General features: G+C 30.7%; 1 pseudogene; it reads left to right on the forward strand.

The window, feature by feature from the left end:
• The window catches only part of LOC131848080 (uncharacterized), a 51682-nt pseudogene that overhangs the window by 29154 nt on the left and 8929 nt on the right, over positions 1 to 13599 (forward strand).

Raw genomic sequence — 13599 nt, forward strand, 5'->3', positions numbered from 1 at the left:
GTAAAAATAGAAACGGGCTTGATGCACAAAACTAGGTACCGTTAATATTAATTGTCGAATACGTCGTATTTGTAAATTTCATGTTTTATGCGTACATAGATATATAAGATATTTTTTTTTATATAATGAATCCTTTTTTAATCGAAACTTTTTAGTAGTTCCATGTTACTTCTATAATATGTTGCATTGTGTCAACATGGTTAGGTATTATTACAGAACAAAATTATATACATCTAGTTACGATTTTGTTTTAGATAGCGGTCTTTACATTATGAATTAAACACAATTTTTCGCTTCTTTTAGTCATTCATGATTTTAATACGTAATCTTTTCGATTTTGGTTGGTCGGTTTTGTTTATAACAACGATTAAATATAATTGTTTACAATATTTTACGTCATTCCAAAGAAGTAACTCTCTGCGTTGTATTAATACAGGTACATTCCACCTGATCAAAGTCCGCTCGATCAATTTAGTAATAAAAATATTTTAATTAATTAATAATGTTAACTTATACCTACATTAAGTCAGCGAGACATCACGTACATACATCACAACGTATAATCATCATTTTTAATTGTTATTAAACTGTTCATAGATAACCTTTATATTTTTAGAATAACATGAACATATTGACATAATTAATTATAAAACATTTAAATTTATAATCATTTTTTCATCTTGTAATTTAAAGCGGGACTTTTTTTCATAATATTGAGATAGACAGCAGTCGTTTTTATCACAGTGGCATTCTGCCGCGAGGTAGATAGATTTGAATAGGGTTGTCAAAAAACATGCAGAACTTAAATAATAAAATAACAACATAGTGTATTAAAATTATCGTTAGTTAATAAACTACCACGAAGTAATCTTACAAATATATAAAAGCAGAAGTTACTGACTGTGTGTGACGGATGTTTGTTAATGTTTCAAGCAAAAACTACAGAATACTCCATTCAGCAGTTTTCGTGAAAGATTTCAGTAGTTTGTGGGTGAAAACTTAATTGAACTGTACAATAATGTAGCTTTACATATATATCAGATAGGTTCTAAATAGCACGCGAATGAAACCAAGGATACAGCTAGTAGGAAATAACTTAACAACAAAAAATTACTTTGCTCTTAACGTATAAATTTCTATATTCTGCCAGGCTAGTAGCTAGCCTATTACCTAATTAATTATACGTACGAGTACCAAACTAGTTAGGTATATAGTAGCGAGTTGATTATACAAATAGTGAGTAGGGCAAATATTTAGTATTTATCTGGTCAGAGGTACTACCATGGGATGCAAACGTATGACTCGTATACGTGTACTTTTTCAGAATGGTGGTGGGCGGGCGCATGCGTGGGCGCTGCAGTATTGTTGTGCGCGGCTGCGGGCGCGCTGGCCCGCCCGCACTTGCGTCGCCGGTACGCCGCCGCTTCCACCGTCACCGCCAACCCCGTGAGTGATCACCATTTCCAAAGCGTCCTAACAATCTGCATTTTTGCTACGTCATATGTCGGCCATGTTACCACGTTGATATCTATTATCTTCCTGTAATTTTACTGCTTTATTAAGATAAGGGTGAGTCCTTCAACAGAAACTCATCTTACAAAACAAGGCGGCTGAAATAGATGAGACTGAGACTTAGATGTAGAAGCTTCGAATAAAATCTCCCCGATAAAAATTTATATTGATGCAAACATCCGTAAATAATAATACAAGATATATATGTGATAACAACCAAATAAAACAAAACAACGGTGATATTAGTATATTTTGCATATTTTATCCAAATAAAAGTAAATTGTGCCACTTTAAATGGTGGAATACATTTAAAGTGTACCCTAGTTTATTTTAAACTACTTCTAAAAGTCTTCTTATTCAGTAAAAGTGTATTGTTTAGTAAGATTAACTCTTCGTAGAACCTACATACCTTTATAGGGTGCTTTTGTAAATTTTATGTATTATACCAGCTGTTCCCGCGACTTCGTCCGCGAGAAAATTTACTTTATTTTTCTAAAATAAAGTAGCCTAAATTACTACTTATTATCAGCTACCTGCCAAAAAAGTCCCGTCAAAATAGGTCCATCCATTTCAGTACACATATAAATAAAATTGGAGTGTCTGTTTGTAATATTTAATTAAACATTTTTTACTAGTATACATATGAATATAAATACGGAACATACACCAAAATAACATTTTATACAATTTTTGTCTGTCTGTCTGTCTGTTTGTTCCGACTAATCTCTGAAATGGCTGGACCGATTTTGATGGTACTTTTGTTGGCAGGTAGCTGATGTAATAAGGAGTAACTTAAGCTACTTTTATTTTAGAAAAAGTCTCTAATTCCTTTTTGTTAAATTCGACGCGAACGAAGTCGCGAGTACAGCTAGTATATATATAGTATGTATTTAGTCTCACAAACATTTTGTACAATTGGAGCCCCTTATATTAAATAAGTACATTTGTATCATTGATCATTGTCGGGCCTATTGCTCCAGCGACCTTTATTTTTATTCATTGTTGTCGAAAATTAGTTACTATCATATGATTACTGTCTCCAACTAAGTATATTTGCATATGTCAAGACATAATAATCTCTCTGAGTATCTAGGACACTAAAGAGACCGTCAATTAGACGGTAGATAGAGTATCTGTAGAAGACATGTTAATTTTTACCCGATTTATTCTTCAAAATACCTATATGATATACAACATTCCAAAAAATCTTACCTTCATTAAACTACCCTAACAGGATGAATTCTTATAGTCAGGAATGACTATGTGTAGCCTATTTGTTAATATAATTGATATTATAAAACAGTTTATATAACATCAACTAATTATATATTTACTTAAAATTATATAAATACCTAGGTGGATATATAACTAAACATATCGCTGTCAACAGACATGTTGTATTTTACTAAAAACAATTGGCCAAATGGTTTGCTATGTACCTGCGAAGCAAACCATTTGATCATCAAATTTAAGCGATAACAATAATCTCTGAACTCAATAATTGAACTAAAGATATGTCTTAACTTTTAATAAGGGTTGGCAACGCGAAAATGACGTCCCTGTTGTTTTAGGCGTCCATAGGTTTCGGTAACCATCAAATGTTCAGCCTTACGTTTGTTTGACATCATCGTAAAATTAAAAAAAAAATGTTGCTACTTTACAATAGTAAAATCGTAATAAGTGAAATATATAAAATAGCGTCAGAAAGATCTTTAAAGAAAAAAATATATCCATATGTCTGAATGCTATGGTAACAGTATCGTCTATCACGCTCCTGAACTTTGGCACTCCTCTATTCAGGTTATGGCAGCTTATTCCATTTGGCGACACTAATTTAATCGCATATGCTGGTGGTCACTGTATTCATCATCAACGCTATACAATCACATTTGAAGAGTTAGCACCAAGTTTTATGCCAACTCTTCTCGACTCAAACAACATTCAGAACTGACGTTACATTTATCTCAACCTAAGTAGCTGTATGGTACTATTATAAAAACTAGGAAGAAAAAATTACAGAGAATTAAGTAAGATATGTAGGATTTCATTTGATAACGCTATAAAGCTGTCGACACTTGATTTTTTCTGCATCTTCAGTTTTACCGCGAAGATGAAGATATATTTTTCTTAGTTTAGGCACAGATAACACATTAGGACATGCAGTTCGTTGAGTAATACTAATTAAATTCTCTATAATTTTAGATGTGATCGTGAGAATTGATTAGTGTCTACTCTGGTTGGTTACGTACAACTACGGCTACAACTCGATCATTGAGCAATGCCAACCGTCTCGTCTCGCAAGCCGACAAACGCGTCATCGCTCACTATTACAATTATAGGTGCGCATACAACATAACTCCAACGACCAACGACGACGGAGCATCGAGCTGCCTTTACGTGTGTGGAACTTCTCATCTACAGATGAACCATATACACACAATGAAATTACTTAACTCACACTGAGTAACATATTGTATATTTATATACTGTCAAGTCGAAGTGCCAAACACACATATACAACTAGACAGACTATATGAATGTGTGCGTGAATAACGATACACTTAAACAAGATGGTGTGCGGCGACATCGGGGCAGCCGCCGGTGCACCGCCCCCTCCCCTCCCCTCATTCACCCCGCAACGCGGCTGCGAACACCGCGCCGCGTCCGCGTCATTGAACAACAAGACTCACTTGATGGCAGGCGTTTTCCTGCCAATATGAAAAGAGTTAAGAAACTCTATTACAAAACACGCGATAGTGGAATTTCTATGTTATCCTTATTTTACAAATAATTTATTTTTATAGTGTTATTACATTGGAAATCATATTTTATTTATTAGTGAATGATATCTAGTTAATTATTGTAAATACGCTTTACGGGTGTTGTAATCTCCGTTTAGTGCTGTGATTGTTTTGTTTCAAATATTTTAAGCTTCGATCAAGAGAGAGAAAGCAAATGTCAGTGACAGTGAAAAATTGTTCCTTGCAAATCCTTCATCATCGTGATCGATTTGCATACCAGTGACTCGATTACCTGTGTTATCGGAATCTTGCTGTAAACACATCACTATCTATCTGTCATCCATAGGTGGAAAACCTACGACAATTGCGGACGACACTGTTACAAATAGTAAGTACAATGAGAAATAAATATGTTCTGTTTATCCAACTCTATTACTATAAATAAAACCTGTTACAGTGCATAATTCATTTCCAACTGTTAAAATATGGAGGCACAGTTTCGTAATTAAAAATCATTTTTACTTAAATGTATGTCGTTGTGAGTGAAGAAAACGAATGAGGATGAGGCCCGAGGCGACTCGGCCTGCCGCGAGACTGCGGGAGCGTGCCAAGTGATAAGAGGCGCGCCGATAGTGACGTCACGCCCAGACGTTGTTTGTGTGAATTTAAATAAATTTTCATGACAGTTCCGTAATCACCTCTCACCATATCATAGTCGTGACATGCCAACTCGATAATATTATACTTTATGATATTTTATTGTGTTTATTAATTTCAACAAATGTGTTCATTTGAAACGAACACATCAATTCTAAGTGTAGATAGTATACAATAGACTATAAAATAGGAAAAAGAGTACATATAAATAATCCTAAACACTAAACTTATTCACTAAGCAATATGTAGATTTAAAAGTCAAATTATTACTATGGTGTTACTCTTAATAATTATAATCACTTCGTTGATTTTTATTCAGATTATTGCATGTCAGCTATATTTATTAGAAATATCAATAAACTAATGGACACACATATTTAGGACAGCAATATTACATTTTAATTTATACTCCTGTTATCAGATACAGAAGAGAGACAACATATTTAAATAATAATTACAATGAAGTTTATTTGAAGTAAATATTCATTTATTTCAAGATTAAGTATAATGTATTAGAAATATATTATACTATATTAATGTAGTAAATTCCAATGTTTATTTATTTATAGAAAATTTTGATTAATAAGACTGCCAATCAGTTTAAGTAATGAATATTTTTTAAAAATTCCCCTCTAGAACCTACTTTGTAGAACTAACATTTTATCTTTAAAACAGTTGTATATTTTATATTAAAATCACTTAGTATGTGTAATATTTTAATCCACACAGTATTAGTTTGATCCCTGAATGCAATGAATATTTATTTTAAATACTAATTTTACTTATCAATATTCATTTAGATTTTCTTTAAAAAAATAAACTACAGTACTGTCTTATGTAAAAACATTGACTGACACATATAAGAAATGAAATATTGGTCCACATTGGTTAGAAAGAAAATTATTAATAAAAGGGATATTTTTGAGCAGGTTATTCGGACACATCTTTATTTGAACAAAAGTGCAAAGCAGTGTTCTTATTAAATTGATAATATGTGCCGTAACTTATAAGGGGCACCACAGATGTCAGAATATAATCTGAGGCCCAATAGTACTTTTAATGGCTATGGGCAATGCTTATCAGTTTTCAATTAAAATGGGCTTTCAACCTGTCATATTTGTCCTAAATAAATATGTTTTATATTTAGCAATAATGAATATCCAAAATAGGATAACACACAATAAATTGAAAAAGAAATAAAATCAAATAATTGCAAAAAAAATAGCAAAGCTCAGCAAAATGCTATCATTCAACAAAGCATACATAAATTTATATAGTTAAACTAAAATAGTGCTAAACAAAAGGGACATTATGGGTTATTAAGTGGCCAGTTAGATTTTTAAGAACAATTGTTTTATTTCCAATTGTGTCAATTATGGTGTAATTTTTATGGCTAAGTAAAATGGTTTAGTCACTATAGAATTGACATTCATTGTTTCCCTAGTGTTTTTAAATAAACAATATGACCATATTATAATCAAAGTCTAATTGTAGTTTTTTTTTATATACTATGATGGTGGCAATCAAGCATATGGCCCACCTGATGGTAAATGGTAACCTATGAACGCCTGAACTAATGAAACACCAGGGGTATCATGTGCGTGAAAATAAAAATTATTTAATGTAAATATCAGAACCATGTAATGAGTTTTAAACTTGAATCAAGTATAATTTTTTAATGTACCTTATTTTCTTAATTAGTAGATATTTTTATAAACTATATTTTGTAAATGATATTCACACTTCCGTAGGGGGAACCAAGTTTATTTGTTATAATATGCTGTACCATGGTTATAATGTTAATCTTGGACACCTAAATAATAGAGTAACAAAAGTTAAGCAGTTAACTAATGGAGTTAAATAGTATAGAAGTGATGTTATCACCAGCTCCATGGTTTTATAGTGCAATAAAAGGTTTTTAAAATTAATTTCCTTTTTTTTTATGTGTTGTGTATACCCACTACTACTCACATACATCAGATGTGTGTATATCTTGTTATAAACAAGAAAACATTACGTCTAGGTAATATAATTTGGAATTATTTTTAAGTAACCATAACACATCAAATAATTCATTTGGTTTCCACATTCTCAATGAGCACTTTTAAATATAAATTACAATCTTCGGTATGGCAACACACGAGGTACTTCAGGTACATAATGACGTAATTCACGGTGCCGTTCACTTGAACATTATTATTATTAATATATAAGTAGGATACGGTTACTACTAACCATCCGGTGGGCCGTAAGCTTATTTGCATAAAAATGATTTAATTTAAATTGTTAGTAAAAACAAGAAGAAGTAGTCTACTTTGGGCTTTGACTTTTAATTAAGGATTAAAGTATAACGAGAAAATAAATTCGGCTGATAGAACTGACTATATTCATGAAAAAAATAAAAATTCTGCCGTTCCTCTGCATGCCTTCATACATGTTCAGTTATTTAATAATATATCATCTGAAACACCACTTAACAATACTACACTGATACCCACGGAATTTGTAACGTTATGTTCTTATACTTTAGGTATATAGTCAGTATACGATGGTTGTGAAATTGGAGGTAATGTAAAGAACATTACCTCCAATTTTCTGTTCCATTAAACTGTATATTTTCGAAATACACGGACAGGAACAGCTAATTACTACTAAACATATTTATTACTTTTTCGTCACTGGAATCTGTGCATAAATAGAGTGATCGTAAAATCTACTAGTCGCCAACAAAATTAAATTATTATAAACGTGTGCTGTTCACATGTTATTGCTTATGTGATATAAACCATTTAAATTGTATTGACTGGGCATCGAAGTACGCAATTTGCACCTAAATAATATAAATACCATTTAAATTATCCTTACAATAAAACAGGTACAAGATTATTTATTCTATATACTTATTTGTCGCTAATTCTAATTTTATCTATAAAAAGAGAGTTGGGTTCTATCTCCATTACCTTGAATTTGTTCTTATTTGGCGCATCTGGATAACATCCAGCCGGTTTTTTGGTAATCTGTTTACCTTAAATATTAAAATTTTTATCTATATATTTAATTGTTGAAAAGCCTACAAAATGGTATTTGATTTCTTCTTACGTATAATTATTGATATGATAATTATAGTACAAATTAAAATTTTATCTTTATTTTTATTATTCATTTATAATTATTCCATTCTTTTATTGTGATAATGTTAATATAGCTATGAATAATGTAGATAATTAAGCTCGGCAGCAGATTTCGTATCTAAATGTGTAGTCAGTATACGCTAAAGTAAGAAAAAATCATAATCCTATTCTTAGTTAATTATCGTATTGAATACATATTTAACACAAAATTTCATAGTGTTATGAATAATCTTACGTTATAAATATAAATAACATCAAAATATTGAAGTTCAAGTTCAAAATGAGAGTAGCATAAATATACAATATTACTATAATCTAGCACTCAGGTTGTGGATGTGTGGATGACTTCTCTAGAAACTACAGCATAGGATTTTTCAAGTAGGTTATATTATAGTTTCTAAAGGGTCGGCACATGACACCACTAGTGTTACAAGCATCCTTACGCCACGTATTATCAAACATTTCAAATTAACAAAACTAACTCGTTTTGATTGTCACGAATGTGGTATAAAAAACATTACTACTGTACTGTGTGCTTACAGTGAGCTGCCCGTGTGAATACAAAGTACCCTGTGTTTGTTTATGTTATTCGAAGCAGAAATTTAATATGATGTATGCCAAATTACATAGAATCCGTCCAGTAAGTTTTACACGAAAGATTAATAATTTTTCATCCATCTATTCTCAATCACTTTCGCTTTTAGTATATTAATAATCTTAACTTTATATATTTTTTTATTAACTTATGAATAGACAACCACAGGACACTGATATTTCGTGAAATTGTCGGTTTGTTTTAATAAAATATTAAAAATATACTAAATTACACCTATCATTAATGGATTAATGATGAATTTATAAATGGATACATTGCTCTAATTCTCTGCCGTTAAACAAAGTGAAATTATAATTTACATTAGAGAAATGTACTTAATAAATAAGTAACAACCTATATATTAGCTTAATTATTTGTGGTGTGCCAGATAAAACTAAAAAATACTAAATTTTTCCATCCATCGGTTTAATTTATTAAAAAACATACTTAATTAAATTTTAATAAATTTAAGGATATATTATTTGGTGCTATTACACTATTGGCAATATTTGAGAAACACACTTTGACTATTCTATTAGTACCTAATAGGTAGTAGTAGATAACTTAAAGATTTTAGTATAATGAATTTTCCATTAACTAAGAAGCAAATTATATATATATATATAATAAAGGCCTTAAATATAGACACATATTATCGTTTCTAGAGCAACAAGAATTTTGTCATTTGTTAAGACGAGAGCTTCCCGAGATTTAATAACATGCTCACATTGAAGACGCCTTACAACTCATTAGATCGTAATATACTGGAATATTTAATCAGAAGTCCATTTCACTACTCGATGGATTTATATTATTTTAAAATATTATTTAATATAAATCCATCGAGTAATGCTGGAATATGTCCCAGCAATACAGAACACCTAGTATATGCAGTCAGACCATATAGCGAGCACACAATTAATCATATTTCTAGATACCTACCGTGTATACAAGGATAGAACGTGTTCCTTAACCAAGAATTACTCAGGACAATTAAGATCTCTTAGAAACACAGCTTTCGGAATATTGTCGAAATAATAAATTACATCTTACTACGGCATAAAGTAATTTAGACTAGACTAGACTGACTGTTATTAGTCCAAACGTTGTTGAATGTAGTTAACTTTGTGGACCTCAATATCTTAATAAGAGACCAAAACCATTAAAACCTATTGTTTCTTACTTACATAATAATAACCGTTGAATTACATTAGTATCTACAGATACTTATGATCGTAAGGACAACATATTCCAATTGTTTTTCTCGTAGGTGAGACTAAGTTAGTTTCTATGTTTAATACACATTTGTAAGATATATTTTTAACAGATATTAAACATATTTTAGGTGTATTTTTAAAAGATTTCCAAGGTATTATTATTTAATGTATAAATTATTGCATGTAATATTCTTGTGGGGTTAATAATACTGAACCGTCTACTGGTTTAGTAATAGAATCATCGTAGCTGTAGGATGAAAAATATTTTTTTTTATAGAAGATGATAAGATGAGCATGAGATCAGGTCAGTTAGCCCATCATAACAAATTCACCAAGAATTTATCACGATATTTTCCAGGAGAACCGCGTGGAGGTCAACCTCAGATGGCAATAATCAGTCCACATTACTAACAATCACCTATTCCTCCGATGAAAAGTATATTAAAAATTCATGAAAATAACTGTTCTTTAAAACAAATTGTAAGACAAAATAATAGTCAAAAAGGATAATAATTTCTGTGGCCACAAACCGCTCTGTTAAAACAAAAAAAAGAGATTAGACATAAAACTCTATAGCACAAAACGGCCCTTGGCCCAGTCGCGCCAAGTAACCATATATTCAGGTAAGCTATTAATTATAGGACATTTATAGGCGTTCTGTTTACTCTGTGCTGTGTGATAGAGTAAGAATACCATGTATCGCCACCTGACCAGAAGAAAAAAAGCACAAATAAATTTGTGTATTAAAAGGACAGCTCGAACTCTGAAACCCTGGACAAAGTCGCATGGCCAGCCTAGTTATAGTTGGCTAAGTCACTCCCTCCAAAGGTGTAGCAGAGAGTATTTCCGATACTAAACAGATTTTTTATGGTCTTCCATGTTTATACATAGTGTAAAATGTAATATTAATACGTAATATCACATTTTACTTTATTACGTATTTTAGGTTTATGTTATGTTATTATTACATTTAGCTTCGGATATATCTCATTTATTTTAATTTATAATTTTGCTAATATCTTACTAATAAAGACACTGGTATAATTAATCCCTTGTGTACGATCGATATAATTTAGTTTCGTACTTTACTTTGTTTTGTACTTGCATGAAAGTTGTCTGACATAATACACAAAACAATATCAACAATAGTAATACTGTTCTAAAATTCAAATTGATAAAAGTCTTCATGTCTGTAATGTAGCGCAGTGGTAGACTACAGTCAGACTACTTATAGTGTGATTGTAATTAATGTAACCCTTAGATTTCATGTTTTTATGTTGTAAATTGCAAAGCAATAAATTAATTCAGATTGAGTGAATCCCCAAACCACACTATTATAAAATCTGGCATTTAGCAGCGAAACGCAGACGCAATTTCTATAAACTGGCTACACAACTTTTTGCCTATCAAAGTGCCTACATATTTATATAGTATCAAAGCTATGATATTGAGTAATATATATATATACATATTAAATTAATGATTCTTATAAATTAACATTATAATTAAAATCTCTTCTATCCTATAATTTCAATGTCTATTCGCACTCTATAATTGAAACAGACTACAAAGCAAGCTGCTTGGCTAAAATAGGTAAGACTGGTGAAGTACTCACGAAGACTACAGTCTACCTCTGGCCCTTGGCTAAAATTGGAAATCTGAGCTCATATTGTATAAAATGCTATAAAATATTCTTTAAATTGCTACAGAAAATGCTTTCCACTTCTGTTTACGGTAAATTAAGTACGACAATATTTTATAATCATATTTCATTTACCAAACCTGGCAATTGCTAGGCAAACTCCCGAACAGCGTAGTAATAACAGCCTAAATTCTCTTATGAGGAGACACCCGTGCTCATTAGTGGGATGATAATGGATTGCTATGATATAATACATGTTAGTTTCGAAATAAGCGAAATTCTAGTTACTGCAAGTGGATGAGTTGGTAAATTACGTTTTGTTACTAACAATCTTAATCAAAAGCCATTCACTATTTTACTACATTCAATAGGATATTAAAATAACAACCCCGTAAGGTAATTCAATAACTAATATTTTTTACCCACACGCTACTGACTGTTTCATTTAATTTATACAATTTATGTAAATCACTCTAAATTGTTGTGTCATAATAAACTGTATATGTAACTAGAATAAATAAAAAAATGTAATACAATACAATACAATAATAACTCTGAGACAATACAATACATCTCGTTTGTGTTGACAGGCCACGTATCAAACCGCGTGAGACTATTATTATCGTCATTAATTTAACGAATGTTTAAAACTAATATGAATATTGTTTATTAGTTGTTTTATTTAATGAAATTGAACAAATGTATTTTTATGTTTATTGCCCTATACAGAAAACCTGCTATTTTATGAATTGTAAGTATGTTTTTTATGTAATTGTACCGGTAAACCAGGTGATGGCGCTCTTGATGGTAACTGGCAGGTTTCTATCAGAGTGACATACTATTTACTACACATTTTTTTAGTGTCTGCCATATTTGAACTCTCTACCTTTTTGGTGAAATCGATACAGTAACCACTTGGCCACGACGCTGTCACTGTATCTCAAAAAAACTATATAAATTTATTGCCTTCTAGCAAATCTAGATAGTCCTGAATCTGTGAGAACTCTCGAATCGATCCAGACAGATTTCACGAAAAACCTTTTAATACTTACATTGAGACTTGTGCTAAGCTATTCTGAGAACGTATTCGGTTAGCCATTGGATAGTTACTAAAAACTACCCGCATTGAGCACATTTTCTCATTGTATTAATTACTGTCAGAAATTCTCGTCATACGTTCATTAGAAGGATAGTCCATTAGAAATGTGACGTAAAGCCCAAAATTAGAAAATAGACTACTGTTCGGAAAGTTCTACCGGTTCAAGCTTGTTATCGACAGAAATTAATTTAGGAATTGTATTTTTTGGCTCGACGAACTTTGTGATTTTTAGGTATAATAAAAGCGTAAAAGTCAAAATGACATGATTTATTTCATTCTTTTATTTTTAATAATATTAAAATACAGTGATATAAAAAAAATACAAGAAGTAACAAGATAAGGACATTTACAAAATTATTTAATTAGCCCTAAAATCTAATATTTTGTATATAAAATTACCTATTCACCATGTAGTAATAATAATGCAAAATAGTTATTCTAATAATATAAAATATAATATTATGTAGATTTAATCTAGACTTATAAAATAAGAAGATCACCTACCGTTGGATTAGAATATTGTTATGCTCTGTAAAATATGAGCGTAACAGCTTACGTTCACCAAAATGACAGCAATTACATCATAATATCTTGTTTCTTTTGTTGCTTCTTCACATTATATTTTCTATAAAGTAAATTTATGCCCTAATCAGGGTCACAATGTTTATTTCAACAAATATCTATAATAGGTATTCTTTTGGATATTTCTAATAAAACGTAATATGAAAAATACACTAGATTTTAAAAACACGAGTGACAAGTTTTTGAAGTTTCAAAATTTTCCTTTAACATTTCGCTTCTTAAATACTTAGTTGTTATATTTAGACAACTTTTTATCCTTTTTTCAATAATTAAGTAACACACTATTTACATATGACATTAAAAAACCCACATGGAATAATAGACTTGTGCTACCAGTAACTTACTTGAACACCCGTTTCAGTTACATATTCTTTTGTAATATTGGTCCATTCCTTTATAAACAAATAAATACTAAATTGTCAA

This window comes from Achroia grisella, unplaced genomic scaffold (genome assembly GCF_030625045.1).
Source record: "Achroia grisella isolate CSIRO2021 unplaced genomic scaffold, CSIRO_AGI_Agris_v1 utg546, whole genome shotgun sequence".
NCBI classification, from domain to species: Eukaryota; Metazoa; Arthropoda; class Insecta; order Lepidoptera; family Pyralidae; genus Achroia; species Achroia grisella.